The sequence below is a fragment of the Rhineura floridana genome, chromosome 14 (genome assembly GCF_030035675.1).
Source record: "Rhineura floridana isolate rRhiFlo1 chromosome 14, rRhiFlo1.hap2, whole genome shotgun sequence".
Classification (NCBI taxonomy): Eukaryota; Metazoa; Chordata; class Lepidosauria; order Squamata; family Rhineuridae; genus Rhineura; species Rhineura floridana.
Window position 1 is genome coordinate 14,312,783 of NC_084493.1, and position 16,318 is coordinate 14,329,100.

General features: G+C 41.6%; 1 protein-coding gene and 1 pseudogene across 1 annotated transcript in view; both read left to right on the plus strand.

Annotated features, from left to right (window-relative positions):
• Positions 1 to 16,318, plus strand: part of EFL1 (elongation factor like GTPase 1) — a 74,454-nt gene that overhangs the window by 26,251 nt on the left and 31,885 nt on the right. The gene's annotated exons all lie outside the window — the stretch shown is intronic.
• On the plus strand, positions 4,557 to 4,675 carry LOC133370096 (5S ribosomal RNA; annotated as a pseudogene).

A 16,318-nucleotide genomic window follows, 5' to 3' on the forward strand; every position in this document is an offset into this window, starting at 1 on the left:
CTTATGATGAATCAGACTTTTGGTCTGTCCAGCCCAGCCTTCCTCATCCTAGTGTCCTCCAGTTGTTTTGAACTAAAACTTCCATCATCCTTGACTGTTGGTCTTGCTAACTGTGGCTAACGGCGTCTATCAGCATATGACTGGGTAAAGTTGATGTAGCCCACTTTGCTGTCCTAGTAGTGACTGAATGTGGGATTTTTGCCTTGAAAAGCTTGTGCTTTACCGCTGAGCAATGCATGCGGAAAGTCTCAAGTTCAGGTCCTCTCATCTCCCGTGAAAATGATCTTTAGCAGCAGAGCTGAGACATCTGAGGCTGTGGAGAGCCACTGCCACTCAGAAAAGACAATACTGGAATAGATGGGCCAATAAGGTGGCTCATTATAAGGCAATTTTATGCTCAATGGCTATTCTCCTTAGTCCACCTCCTCCTCAAAGCAGGAATGACCCTAAGCTTATTCTGAATCTCCCAACTCGGAAAAATGGATTTGTAGTTTGAGGTGAATAGGACTTTGCTATCATTCCTATGTATAATAAGGGAGAATATTTTTGTCTTGGCAACCTTGTGAATTGAGTAACTGTGTGATGTTTCAGCTTTCTCTGATGGGTGTTTTCAGTGCAACTAGAATAATTTTTGTATGGTGAACAACTTTCAGTGCCTGTGATGTTGTGCGATCCTCTATATAGTCATTAACCACAGAGGAATTAAAGTTTTCTAAATTTGGTTAGATTTTAGCACATGCACTGAAAGTTGTGACATTCAAACAGACAGCAGTTCTTAAACATATTTATAATATACTGTTTTTTATGATCGGCATTAATATTGCATATTTCCAGAAATAGATGTTTATCTCCTAAAAGATGAGGGAAACTAAATTTCCCCTCCAAATCTTTGAATACCATGGAAACGTAAAATCCCTTCCAGATGTTTTTGCCCAACTCACTTGATTTTAAAATGCTGCCTCAGAAGCCATGTGATATTCATTTCTTTTCCATCAAGGCTGGTAAAATGATAAATATCAGCATAGTTCTATTTTATCAAAACTGGTTTTCGTTAGGCATTTTGGGATAACCTTTTTTTATATAATTTCCTGTGTCCTGATTTTTTGTAGAAGACTGCCATGATACAACTAAAATCTGTAACTTAGTTTTGTAAAACCTGATGAATGACAGATTCTTCTTCTAAATGCCAAGGTTTTCAAGATTTAACCTTAATTTTACAGTGCAATCCTATACATGTCTACCTCACTGAGTGTAAATGGACTTGCTCCCAGTAAGTGTGTGTAGGGCTGCAAGCTTAGTTGCTTTAAAGCAGGTTGTCAAGCACCATATCATGGGATCTCTCAACAATATGTATCATCAAAATATAAACTTCACTGACTTAGCTGTAATTAACCCCAGATTTTGCTTACAGTTATTCTCTGGTATGATTTTTATCGAGAGTTGTCTGTTAAGATGGATTTGATTAGCATAAGTAAACGTAAGATTTTACTTATGGGTAGAAGGTTGCTTAGGGGCCTAGTGTACTTGAAGCATCTGCCTGCTCTGTGTCCTGTTGTGATCATTGTCTGAAACCTGTTTAGCTAGCACAGAGAGGAAAGAAACTACTACTTCAGATTACAGGTGGGGAAATCACTTTTTTAATGCTTCCCTATGTAAAAAGCCCCCTTCAAGTAGAAAAGTAGCACATCAGGGAGAGGGGATATGTTAGGTTTTTTCAATTGGCAAGGGGGAGAGAAGGTATTTAAAAATGGTATCCTCCATCTGCTGTTGCCAGTGGTATGGTCCAGAATTCTTATCTTAGTTTCCTACATCTCTAGACCAAACTTGAACTTGAACCAAACATTCTAGGTGCCAGCTATGAAGGAGCAGTGTTCTTCACTGGAAAATCAAGAGTTTTTGAAAATATCCACCTGCAAAATAACATAGCTACAACTAACACTTCCGTTTGCAACAGCACTGACAAACGTAATTTTATACAGTGCCTAGCAATTTTAATTGCCAATAAATAATGATAAATAATGTGAAAAACTCTGAGATGTTATCAGAGGGTTTTACTGTTCAGTTTTCATTGTGATGGATTTTGGGCAAGCTTCAAGTAAAGTAGAAGTTGCTAGAATGGTAAGAGACGGGGCCCTGTTTGCATGTAAATGTAAACCACAGTTTAAGCACAGTGATGGGGAACTGGCAGCCCTCATGATGTTATTTGACATCAACTCCCATCAGCCCCAGCCAGCATGGCCAATGATCAGGGATGATGGAAGCTGTGGTCCAACAACATCTGGGGGCCCACAGGTTTTCCCATTCCTAGTTTAGCAGTATGTAAGTGAGCCTCCACTCACCTGAGCGAAGCATTGATCTTCCCACGAGGCTGGGAGGAGGAGTTCTGTAGAATTTATTATTATTTATTTATTGAATTTATGTCCCTTCTTTCCTCCCAAAGGAGCCCTTCAAGAATCTCTGCTTAGTGTTGTATATGAGCCAGAGACCATGGTTTTAAAACAATTGTTTTAAAACAAGCCAGCATCAAACCATGGGTTATTGAAGCCAGCTTATTTTTAACTGACCATTGTTTCTTGCAAACCATGGTCCTTCGTTTGCACATAGCACTAAGCTCAGATGATCTGAAAGCAAAACTAAACTCAACAGGTCCTCCTCCTGAGAAGAAGTGCAGGGAGGGGGAATACACATGTGAGCCCAGTGCTTTCCTCGCTCTTGTGAACGCTTATCCACATAGTGCTAAACCATACTTTATTGCTTACAAGCACACCCAGAGAGATGAAGAAGGCATTTAAATATGGGAGTGAAGGAACAGTTCTTAAGACTGGTTCTTTTATGCAAAATATTGTTAGAGAAATTGCTGCTGCTGAAGCAAGTCAGCAACCGTTGTGGATGGGATGATTTGCACATAAGTGGCACATGGGGCCACAGATGGCTTTGGGCACCACCCCTGAAATTTGACTTGTTAGGTTTGTGAACCGGCCCCAAGACTCCATGGCTTGATAGTTTCAGCTTTTAACACAATTGAAAGTCTTTAAAAAGGAACAAAAATGAGAAACTAGGCCATTGGAACAAGCAAATGCCATGCAGTTGGCAATTTGGTTCAGGGAGAAATGCCAGACTTCTCTGCCTAAGGTACATGTGTATATTAAATGGTCTTCTAAATGTAAACCATCTGTAAATGGTTATTTTTTTCCGAGCGAAATTAAAAACCAACCAATGAACTTTGGGAAGCTTAATGATGATTTGGTATCAGATTTTGGACAGAAACATTTGTTTTTCATCTTGTTTTTCTGTTATATGGGTTTTGTGTTATAAGGGATCCAACAGTTTCAGATTTGCATTCCTTTCTCACAAGGCATGTTGTAACCTTTAAGTGGTATTTTTCTGCAGAAAGCCTGCACTGCCCTTCTCCATGTTTCAAAGAATATTATTTTTTCTTGTACAATAGTTGCCACCAGCAAATATTTCACGATTGAAGGCTGTCTCAGCCTTCGCCAACTTGGTGCCCTCCAGATAATGTGGACTAAAACTCCCATCAGCCCCAGACATCATGACTGTGCTACTTGCAGCTCATGGGAAATGTAGTCCAAAACATCTGGGGGGCACCAGGTTGGTGAAGGCTCCACTAGTGTACACCTTGGGAACAGCTATTTATCTGTTTAAAGCACACACAATCTTAAACTTTATGCTGGTGGAAAAATCTTGAAAATGTGCAGATGACTGTTGAAATGTGCAGATTCCTTAGAGCTTCCATTAATGAAGGATGACTCCATATTTATTTATATTTCACATACATATCTGTCTTGTATAGCTCTGATGCCCCTGCCCTGTTGCATCTCTACTCCATTACTCGCCTTCTCCTTTGCCCTTTCCCACCAGCCCCTGCCAAATACTAATTTCTTTGAAAGTTTTTCCAGATGTTGCAATTGGAATAAATCATGCAGTTTTAGTACATTTAGGGGAAATTGGCACAATGCTTAATGAAGATATGGCATAGGGATGATGGGATGTTATTGGAACGTAAAGCTCTTACGCTGATTTGCACAGAACTCTTTGCTTTGTTTATCAGGGTATATCTCATTGTCACAATGTCTGTGCATCGCAGAATTATAAATGTAGCTCCCTATCCATGGGAAACTGTGTTGTACTGATTTGCAGCATAATTGTGCTCTGCTCTAATTACACTCCTCTTTCAGGTCTGCAACTCCTGGAGAAATTACCAAAAAAGCCTGTTTTACAGATCAGAGCATTGTTCGTGTGGGTTTTTGCTAAAGGGTATCATGTGTCCAAAACTATTGGGGCTCTCTTGGGTGTATATTTTTATTGATGGTTATAGATGTGTCTGTACTGCCTTTCAGTAGAACCACCATCGCCCTGGCAATTTACATAAAGGGAAACAATAAAATATATAACTGAACCAATATATAAACCAGTTAATATTATTACTTGTTTCATTTGTGAATCACTTCCCATGAGGCATCCCAGAGCACTCTATATAAAAACAGTTAAAACAATTTGATATATGAAAACAAACTTTTGTGTGTGTGTATATGAATAGCTACGGCCATACTACCCTCAACACACCCAATCTCATCTGATCTCGGAAGCTAAGCAAGGTCAGTCCTGGTTAGTACTTGGACCGAAGACCACCAGGGAATACCAGGTGCTGTAGGCTTAGAGGAAGGCAATGGTAAACCACCTCTGAATAGCTCTTACCATGAAAACCCTATGAATATGTCCCAAAAAAATCCATAGGATCACCGTGTCGTAATCGACTTGGGGGCATATACCAATAACAGATGAATAAATTTAAAAAGTTTAAAACATCATGTAACTAAAATCAATTCAAGCTGGGACATAAACTTGGGGTAAAAAATTTAGGCAGTTTATTGAAAGAGGAACATCTTTAGCAGGTGCTTCAAAGACAACAGACAAGGTACCTGGCTGCTATGGCCTGGTAAGGAGTCGGTACTGCCACCCCGAAGGCCCTGTTCCAGCATCATTTGAGCATTCAGCACAGTGCATAACAGCCGTTCTTTCGGGCACGGGCATGTAGTCCTGCCTCCGTGGCAATCAGGAGTATTTTCCTTTTCACTTCTCTGTCCAGTGGCTGCCCTGTGTTCTCTGCTGCACAGAGAGTTCCCCCTTGCTCGCTATTCTTTTCCCTCCACCTCTGTATACACATTTCTCCAGACACTCTCCTTTTAAAATCTCACCATGCAAAGTCAAATAGAATCTGATCTCAGATCTATTTAATGGTTGAGAAGGAATTCTCACTGAGACTGCATTTGCATATAAAATCTGTTGAAATACCTGACTTCTTCCATATGGCATTTCCGCTGAACATTTTATGCTGAACTCCTGATAGGCACCCAGGTATCAGACCAGTAGTATGTTTGTTCATATCTGATAGTGTATAACTCATTTGCATTTTAAAAAAATGTCTAAACCTCTTTCGTAGAGTAAAACAAAGGGATATCCTGGTCCCTAAGAAAAACACATCACAGTAAATCATTTAGAACAGCTAGCTACATGTATTGGACTTGAATTCTGTAAGCCAGTGGCTCTCAAACATTTTTTCCCTGCGGACCACTGGAAAATTGCTGATGAACTTGATGGACCACTTAATGATTTTTCTGCCTGTTGATTTTTAATTGTATATTTATTGCTGCCCTTATTTCCTGTATTTTGTTGTCTGACAATTTGCATTGCTATGGAGGCGAGCAACTTTACCCTCAAAGTGTCTTGCGTACAATTCTCAGTGGGCCTTTGAAGGTCTAAAACTCCATTTCTATTTAGTTGGATGCAACCCTATGCTTTGATTTACATTTTTATTTTCATTTTCCAAGGAGCTCTGAATAGTATTCAGGATTGGCCTCTCTTAATTTTATCCTCACAACTCTGTGAGGTAAGCTATTATGAGTGAGAAACCTGACCAGGGTATTCCAGTGGTCCTCAACATTTAACTAGTGTTGCAACTACTACAGTACACTAATACTATGCCCCCCCCCCAAACAGCTTACCTTTTGGTACCATATAAAGATCCTTCTTTGTTACCTCTTCTAAGGGAGGGTGTAGCAAAGCTGTACTGTCACTCTTAAGAAAGTCCTGCTCCAGACGCTCAGACCATACTTCTGTATAAGACCCAGCGCGAACACAACATGATCTCTTAATCCATGGTTCAAGGTGGATCGCACACCACAGATTTGCATACTGCTTCCTACATGAATTCTTGCCACAGTGTAGTGTTTTCTGCACTGATGTTACTGCTAACCACAGTAACCTTCATTTAGGGTGGGGGTAAGCAGCATTTAACTGCTTAAAGATATTCATTCTTGTAGGGGAACATTGCCAGGGTTCACATATGGCAGCAGGCAGGGTCAAAGTCCTTTCCTCTCTTACTGCCACCTTTTTTCTGTTCATTCTGTTATGCAAGCCACCCATACGTTTATACAGACATAAAGGATGCCACGTGGCTTAAATACAACACTAAACCATGGTTTAGTTGATTGGTTAAACCCAGCACAGCCACTTAACCACAAACGAAACACACTCATAAGCCATAATTTATAAATGTTAGCAACGGCTTAGTGTTAATACGAACCCAGCCCTCCACTTCTTCAGTATAATAAGGACAGTATCTGTGTTTTACCAGAACTTTGTTACATCTGCCCTCTAACTGTTCTGAGGGTAAAGCATTAAAACATGCCAGAGGAAAAACATTTTCCTGTATCAAAAGAGAAGGGGAGGTGGAAAGCCTATTTTCTGCTTTTCGTGCAGGATGTGAAGATTTTATGGCAAACATAGCCCCTATTCCAAAAATTTAGGATAAGGGCTCCAAAATACTTGATGTTCTCTTTAAAAATGGGGAAGTCAAGGGCAGCAGAGGGAGTTAAGTGATGTGAGAAGTAGTTTCTCATTTTTCAAGACAGAGATAGGTATGAGTACAGAGAAGACCTGTTTCGCAACAATTGTTTTGATTTCTTCATGGTTGAGAATCATAATTTATCCTCTAAATGTCAGAACAAAAATAAAATAAAACAAATTGGACTTGTAAGCTGAGCGATTGAGCAAGGACAAGTTGGGGGAAAAACAGGAAGCTGTTGTGTGCATCTACTTGCTGAAAGCATTTTGGCCTGGAAGCCCTATTTTTCTTAAATTGAGTAAAAAACACAACTTTTTATTTAAAGCAAATCACTTTGCTACTACATCAAAACATCTTATGTATTCAACATTAATTTTAGTCCCAAAGAGAAGCTTGGAGCTCGTTCAGTTCTCAACATAACTACATACTTCTATAGATAATAGGCTAGAAACTTGCATTTTAGTCATTTTTTAACATATGAAAAGCTTCTTGGGAAGCTGTGTGCCTGCTACTACATTTATTTTGCTTTTTCTGTTTTCCTGCAGGATTGCACCCTTCTTAAATTTTATTTCTTAAATTTATATCCCGCTTTTCTTCCAAGGAGCTCAAAATGCTCCTTCTGTTTTCCCTCACAACAACCCTGTGAGGCCGGCTATTAGGCTGAGGGACAGAGAGAGCTTCATGACTGAGAAAAAATTTGAACATGCGTCTCGCCAGTCGTAGACCTACACTCTTCTATATGGTACTGCCATACCCATAGCCCTGCTTAGTCTGAGTCAGACCACTGATCTGCCTTGCCTAGTACTTTGTATACATACTGGCACTTGCTTTCCAAGGTCTCAGGCAAATGTCTCAAGGTGCTTTGACCATGGATTAACCCTGGCACCATGGAAATAGTAAAACATCCTGTCTTTCTTCAATAAAACTTATGGCACTGTATGTGGATATACATATATATATATATATATATAAGACCTGGCACTCTACCTCTGAACCATGGGTTTTTCCCAAGGCTGTCACCTTTTCCAGAAGAGAGAACGGACTGGTGAGACATCTCTGAATGGTCACATCTTACACCATTTATTTATTTATCTAGCTATTTATTTATTAGGTTGATATCCCACGGGCCCAGGGCGGCATTTATATGTGTTAAATTCTATTTAAATCTGTTCAGGCAATTATTCTAATTTCCTTGTAGGAGGTATGGGGCACCTTTGACCTGCTGGATGTTGCCAAACTACAACCCCCATCAGCCCTAGCAAGTATGGCCAGGGATTATGGGAGTTGTAGTTCAGCAACATCCAGAGGGCCAAAGGTTCCCCACACCTGCCCTTATAGTGGCTAGAATGCAAAGAGACACCTAAGGACTTGCAGGTGCCTGGTGAGGTTTTTGGCACTCCCTCATTTCACATTGCACGCTGGTCCTTGTCTCACTTTCTGAAATGGCTTGCAGCGGGGAACTGCTAAGTCTAAAATCCCTTTCGGGCCACAGAATTGATTACATGGTTTAGAAGCTGGCTGCCATATTTGTGTCAGAGGGTTTTGCCCTAACCTTTCCTTGGCAGCCACAGCCATGCCTAGCGTAATACTGAGGAACCATTACAAGGATACTAAAAAGGTATCGCAGGCAGATGTGCCAGTACATATATTTGCTAGCGGGACTACTTTGTCTAAGAATAAAAAGCTGCAAAACCCCTAAGGCTGCCTTGAATTGCAGTTAGATGCAGTCTCACCATTCTGGATTTGTTCTCGTTTCTGTTAAAGCTAGGTGTGCTTGCGGTATTTAGTAGGTCTCCTTTTACAATGTGCCTGCTATAATACGTTTTAAACCCATCGCAGGCAGTCTTAGCACAAATTGCTTTGGATTTTCTTCTGACAGTTGGGGAGCCTTTAATAAGCACTCTCCACTTAGTGCAAAGAGCAGCTGTGGGCATGAATGCCGTTTTAAAATGGCTTTGTGGGATCGATGCCAACCAGTGAGCATTACCACTTTCTGTGAAAGTCGAGGAACAGTGGTGTTTGCCACCCAAGCCCTGTTTGCTCCCCCCCCCCAAAAAAAAAAACTTCTGTGCAAACATTTGGACTAATTTCACGCTCTCTGACTCGGTAGTTTTATTATATATATAAAAAGTAGCCAGCCTGAAGCCATTTCAGCTATAAAGAGCATCTCGGCTCAGCCTGGGCTAATGAACACAGGAGGGCAGCCTTTCTCAATGATGTGCCAGACAGAGAAGAAAGGGCTCTGGACACAAAGGAGGCTCAAATGTTTGTCTGCAATTCTTTAAAGGAGGGGGTCGTGCCGTGGGTTTGGTGTGTTTTGTTTTGCTAGCAATTGGTTACAAAATGAAGAGAGATAAACATTGCCTCTGTTGTGCTGTCGGTATTGCAGGCTTAAAGGTTCATAATTGCATCGTTGATAATGTGAACATCCTCAGGCAGTCCACTGCCAGCTGCATCCATTCATTGTCTCATTTTGCTTTCCCTTTCCGATGTTTAATCAGTACTTGTCTGTAATCTGTTTGTTAAAAAATAATAATACGAAGTTATCATGTGGATCTGAATTTCACCTTTCATTTTTGGCAAGCCCTTTTTGTATGTGTGAGAGCCAGTGTGGTGTAGTGGTTAAGGTGTTGGACTAGGACCTGGGAGACCAGGGTTCGAATCCCCACACAGCCATGAAGCTCACTGGGTGACCTTGGGCCAGTTACTGCCTCTCGGCCTCAGAGGAAGGCGATGGTAAACCCCCTCTGAATACCGTTTACCATGAAAACCCTAAAGGGTCGCCATAAGTCGGAATCGACTTGAAGGCAGTCCATTTGTGTGTGTGTGTGTGTGTGTGTGTGTGTGTGTGTTTAGGCTCCATGTGCATCATCCTATTGCCCTTCCTTTACTTGCATGGCCAGCAAGCAAAGTTCCTGGCTGTTATCTATTGCATTGCTTCCTTGGTGTTTTAGTGGCATATGACAGTTGCCAAAACTGTTACATCTCGTGAATCTGGACATACATGACTGTATGTCTTTTATTTACATTTACTAGGAGGTGCCGCCCCTGCTTGCTTTGCTCACCCACCCCACCTTACCCCCTTGCTCTTACTGCCCCCCTCCCCTTAGAGCTCACCACAAGCCTTTTATGATCCTCCTCCACTTCTCCCCCCCCCATGATGGAGGTGCAAAGGAACGCCTACCCCCCTTGCCAAACCCCTCACTGCTCCCAGGCCTTGCCAAACTCACCCCCCTTAGACCTAGCCAAGTCTCCTTCCCCCCACTAAAGGTCGCCAAGCCGCCTCCTCTTCCCCTTCTTTGGGCAGGTCACCAAACTGCCACCTCCTCTCTTCCCCCCCCTTTAGATCTTCTTCCACAAGGAGGAGGGAAGCAGAGGAAGGAGGCAGCTGGCCAAAGCGAGCCACACAGGAGCAGGCAGGGCAGGGCAGCTCCTCAGTAACCCTCCTGCCCCCCTGCGCCCACTGCTTCCTTCCTCCTCCGTCACTGAGGCTGAAGTAGCCTTGTTGGTGTGTTGGGGGCTGCTGAGCTGGTAGATCTAGGATGGTTGTTGAGAAGCTGCCTGCCCTGTCCTGACTGTTCCTTTGCAGCTCTGAGCTGCCACTGCCTTGGGCACCCACACTGCATTTTGACAAATTTGTAGGGCAGTACAATATCTCAGAGAGGAGCTCAGGTTGGTCCCTGGTGCATTCACTATAGCTGCCCAATTTCCCTGCTTTTTAAAGTTTGATAGAAATATCTGTGGGCTATAGGTACGTTCTTAAACTGCAAGGTTTTTTGCTTATTAGTGAATATATATGTGTATATATATCCCTCAAGCAGACCATGAAGGAAACAACTAGTTCTTTGTTCCCATCAGCTGGTATTCAGAGGTATACTTGGGGCCAACTCTAGATGGCGGCAAAGTTGGGCATTTGCCAGGGCCTCAGGACTACCCTCTCAATGCTACCATTTCTGTTTTGCACAGAGTATCGAAAAATGCAGCCCAAGAAAATCCTCAGGGTGATATTCAGTGCTACTCCTATGCAGAGTAGACCCCTTGAAGTTAAGAGACATGGCTAACTTAGGTTCATTAATTTCAGTGGGTTTACTCTACTTGGTGAAATACAACCCTCAGTTTGCACGTTCCGCTTCTTCCAGGTTAGAGGGCCACACTGCGGGTGCCATGCCCAAGGACCCCTAGATTCCTGGAACCAGCACTTGGGAGTACTTCTGAACAAGGAGACTACACCCAGCTGTCATGGCTAATAACTGCCGTTAGAGTTATCATTATGGATTTGTCTAATCCTTCTTTTGTAAAAATGGCTAGTGGCCATTACCACAAGTTTGTGGCTGCAAATTCCATTAAGCTGTTGTGATAAGTGACTTAAGAAGGTCCATTTAAAAAACTAATAATACATGATACACAAATGATAAAGTGTTGTGTGTTCCAAATTTTCACTGATATGTGAAAAAAGAAAATCTAAAAGATTGATTGTGCCTGTTCATCTTTATAGTGTCAGGCAAACATCCGAGCCAAAAGTGATGTAGTGCTGATCACATTGCAGAGTAGTCTATCCTAGCAATTTCACCACAGAAATGAAGTAACAAGAATTTTATTACAGTCCAGTAGTACCTAATTTCTGGGTATAACCTTGCTACTTAATATCGGTGAACATGAAATTTGAGAGCCGTTGAAAACCAGTGGAACAATACATTCTTCACCCCCAATAGAACCTGTTCATTCTGTATCTTTTTCACAGCAGCCCATATTGTTGGAATAACTTAACTGCATATTTTTAATCAGTTCAGTTGTTGGGAAAATGCAGCCTTAACTTCAAGGTACAGTAGTAGCATTGGGGGAAATCAGAGTACAGCTGTGTTAAATGCCCTTTTAAAAAGAAGCAAGTGCATTGTATTTTTTTTAAAAAAGCTAAAAAGTTAATTGTATGTTTTCTGCCACCCTGGGCCTCATTTGCTAATTGAAATCCAACCTAGGAATATATGTCTCTGTGTGTGTTCATTCTCAAAATAGCAACAGCTGCCATTCCAAAGCGATAGCAAAGCATATTTTGTTCTTTGCATGTGTAAGATAACTTCTCTGCCGAAGCAATTCATATTCTGCATAAAAACCTCTCTGCCACCTTTATAAACGATGCAAATTAAGTAAATGTATAATTTATTTTTCATGATTCTGCCCTTTTTATTAGTTTTGCTTTATTTAGGTTTTGGGAGAGAAGGTATAAAGGGTATTGCAGGTTCATTTTCTGATCTCCAGAAACCTTTATTCTGACTCGAGAGATCTCAGTAATCAATTGCCCATTTGTTTTCAACCATATTTGTACAACCAGGAGAGCTAAAAGTTTTTGGTTTTTTTCAGCTGAAATTCTCAAGAAGACAAACTCTGCATCCATTGCCACTTTGTGCAGTTCTCCCATGGGATTGTGGCACGCACACCACACTGGCTTTCACCACTAGACCTTAATCTAGTGGGGACTGAGTGTTGGAGCGTTCTCTCAGACTTTGTGCTGGTCTTGGACCATCTAAATCCTAGTTACTTATGGATTCACGGTAGGCAAACCACTAGCCACTAGTGACTAGCAGGTTCCCATATGGCCCTGTCGACATGAGCAGGTGAAGAGCTGTAGGACTCGATGGATACCTCAAGCTCTCCAAAAATTATCCAATTGAAAACTGCCCACATTCTTTATTTACTGGGAAGTTTCTGGTATTCTGCTTATGCAGTAGAAAAAAAGAATAGTTGAGGCCACTTTATTTTATTTAAAGCATTTTTATCACCCTCTTCGGCTGAAAAAGGCTGCCAGAGTTACTTACAAATGTCAATAATAAGCCCTCAGGCTTGCAATCTATTGTTAGTCAGAGGCTTTTATGGGAGTTTGGCTTCAGTTTATAACTCATGTAGATAACCTTCATCAGAAATCACTTATCTTTCTGGGCCCATTCACACATTTACAAAACAGAGAAATTGTTGTGGGCACAGCTCACGCATCACAACCACACGCCTACTGTAATGACACAATGTATGCACGCTCATCCTTCTCAATCCCACCCCGTGCCAGAAATCACTTTTTTTCAAGCCTAATTGGGGGGAGGGGGGGAAGAGGAGGCAATCTTGGAGAGTGCAGCTGGAGGGGTGATGGTAACGCTTGAAAAAAGCTTTCTGTTGGAGCCAATGGAAGACTTTTCTTCAAGGCTAATTTCTGCAGCAGGAGGGTGTCACAGCAGAAGCGGGAAGGTTTCTTGCAAGCCAAATTTCAACAGGGGAGGAATGGGATGGGACTCTGTGAGCACATGTGCGCCTACACACATCACATTGGTGACCCCTGACCTAGATCCATACTTGTTGATCCATCAAAATATTGTCTGCTTTTGTGGGTATTGTTTATCATTGATCCTTTTTTATATTACGTATTAAGCGAATTACATCTTTCAGTTTCCCTCTATAAAAGTGTTTATGGTGGCTGTTAGTTTTATCCCTGCAGTCAAGAACGGTTTGGCAGTGAGTTTGCTTTTTTCTTCCTCTTCTTCTTTTGTAGTTGCTTCTTGTTGTTTCTTAAAGACAACCTTTACCCTTTTTACAGTGATCTGTTGTCATATGCTGGTCATTTTATGTTTCTTGCTGAAAACAAAAACGGGGGAGTGAGAAAAGGAAGCCTTCTAAAAGATTTATTGGAAGGACAAGGACAGAATCAACACTGCTCGATTCAACTTGCACAATTAATGGTGTTTCTTTTCCCCTTGAAAAGACCCCAAATGATAAAAAGGTTGACAAGGCTCCAAAGACTGACTTTAGACATGCTGAAGAGGTTTTTTGCATGCTCAGTGGGATTTTTCACTTTAACCATAGATTTTATAGCACTAACTGCTTCTGAAAAGTCACACTGTCAAGCAAAAGAGAGGCAGCGTGGTGCAGTGGTTAGAGTGTTGTACTGGACGTTGGGAGACCTGGGTTCAAATCCCCACTCAGCATGAAGCTGACTTGGTGGCCTTGGGATAGTCACTCTCTCACAGCCTAACCTATGTCACAGGGTCACTGTAATAATAAAATAGGAGGGGGGACAGTCATGTTTGTACGCTACCTCCTGCCACTTGGAGGAAAGGTGGGATGTAAATGTTATAGTAAATAAAAATATTTCCATGCAGCAGAGGAGGGGGGCTGTTCAAGAAATAGGAGTCCAATACTCTCTTAGCTTCATGTAATTAGTTGGGCTGTTCTTTGTACCCTTCTTGACTTTCTAACTCAGAAGTCCATCTCTCTCTTAGTTCTTTGCACCTACTGCTTTGTACTGGCAGCCTGACAACTTCCCACGTGAGAAAACCAGACAATTCAGAACGGCTGGGGGAAATCTGAAAGCCGGGTTCTCCAATTCTGCTCACCCAGGCGAGTGTTCCCTAGACCTCTGGCGTGTGTGCCAAACTCCAGGCTTCTTCCCAAATTTAAATCTGGAGAATGGGGAGGGGGGGAGTATCACCCCCACAGCTGTGCTGTACTTTTAAGGTGCTCAGAACTCTTTAGAAACACAGTGCAGCTGTGAGGATGATCTCCAGCCTTCCTCTTCAGCTCCAAAGTTGGGAGGAAGGCTGAGGCTCATTTCCACCTGTTTTCCAAGGTGCTTGTTTTGCCTCTAAAACACAGTGTCTGAACAAGCCCTAGCCCTCTTCAGAAGACCAATCTCTGCACATTGGAGGTAAGGAGGATGGGGATTATCCTGCACTGCATTTCAAAGGCGCTCAAAGGGAAGGAGGGCTTGAGACTTGTTTTGAGCTTTGCACTTGGAATATCTTGACATCATTAGTTCAGTTGCAGGAATAATCCCTTTGTCCAGCTTCAGATTGGGGGTTTATCCTTGACCTTGTGCTGTGTTTCTGAAGTATGTGACATCAAGGATATATCCTCATCCCTTTGTCAATACCAGGACTCATTTCTTCAATACATGTTTAGCTACTGTGGCCAGCCAAACTGTGTGAACGCCTTTTGGGACAAATTGGTGCTTTGCATTTTTCAGTCGTTCGTTGGGTGCTACAGATGGGAATTCTAACCAGGGACTAGTTAGCCCTGCAGAGGATAGACTCAGAATTGACACTGTTCGCTGGAAAATCTTCAGTGTTTCATATCTGCTGGTGACCTGTGTGTTTTCTACCTTGACAAAATTAGACCTGTTCACTTTTAATTTAAAAATAGCCCAAAAAAATGCTAAATGAGAATACTAACAGAAGAAGAAAAATGTCCAAATTGGGTATCATGACAGCGGTGACAAATCTGGGTTTGATGTAACAATTTACATGATTATGCCACATTCTTTCTCTGTCTCTCTCTCACACACAATTTGTTTTGTCAGTGGTGAATTCTTTCAAAACTTGTCACTTGCTTTCTCATCTGGAGAATGTGTATTGCTGATGTGAATCTATGTTGTGAATACCCCCTCCAAATGCCTTTCAAAACCAGAGTACATCCTTCAAAGTGACAGTTAAAATCAAGTAGGGCAACCTTTCTCTTTGAAGGTGTCCTCTGAATGGGCTGTCCAGTCCAAATCCAGTTCAAAGGTTAAGAACCATAAGAAGGGGGAGGGGTAGCCTGAATTTTACCCATCAACAATTAGCACCAGGACAGCAGCCTGAGCACCTGCATAGGTCACCTGGTCACAGGCTTCCCTACTATGGTATGTGTTTATTTCCACTTAATGGTTTTCTAAATGTGCATCCATACATATAAATTAACATATACACATTTTTATTCAAATCTGCACCCTCTTTTGCCTTTTTTTCCTTGAATGTGTCATTTCCTGTCTTTTGACAATGCATAACTGCCCACCCTCATGTCTGACTGCAGAATTTTTAGTTTACCTTGGCGCAGAATTTGCATTTTCTTAGTGCAGAATGTATAGGGTTTTATTTTTTTATAGTTTTGGGTATGCTTTGAAAGTTTGCAGGATTGGGTGGGGGAGTATTAGGAAGCTTAAAGATCTGCTCAACAGCTGTTATCTTCTAAGGAATGTTAAGTGCCCTTCCTCAGAACATACCAAACATCTGTGTCTTTATTGCCCTAAAAATATATGATTTTAGGGAATGAATTAACAGTCCACTTGAATCTCTCATTTTTCATCCATCACAGTGTTATTCCCCACCGCCAAAATAAATGTTGATCCTATTGTCACTAGTTTATCGTGCCAGCTATTATAGTACTGGGATTACTAGCTGATGTGTGCAAGTTTCTTATCAGAAGGCTGGTATTTTAGTCTGTGTGATGACCAGATTTTGCCACGGGAAGTTTTCTATTACATTCTGTTAACGCAATTACAGTTGCTCTATTAATGTGTTTTGCACCTTTCTGTGATTTGTTAGAGAATTAAATTTTAGATGTTTGGTGCAGGAGATGGAAACAGCGCTGGATAAGTCATCCTGAAATCTAATAATTGTGTTTATTTCTCATGGTGGCTTTGAGCATTCTATCAAA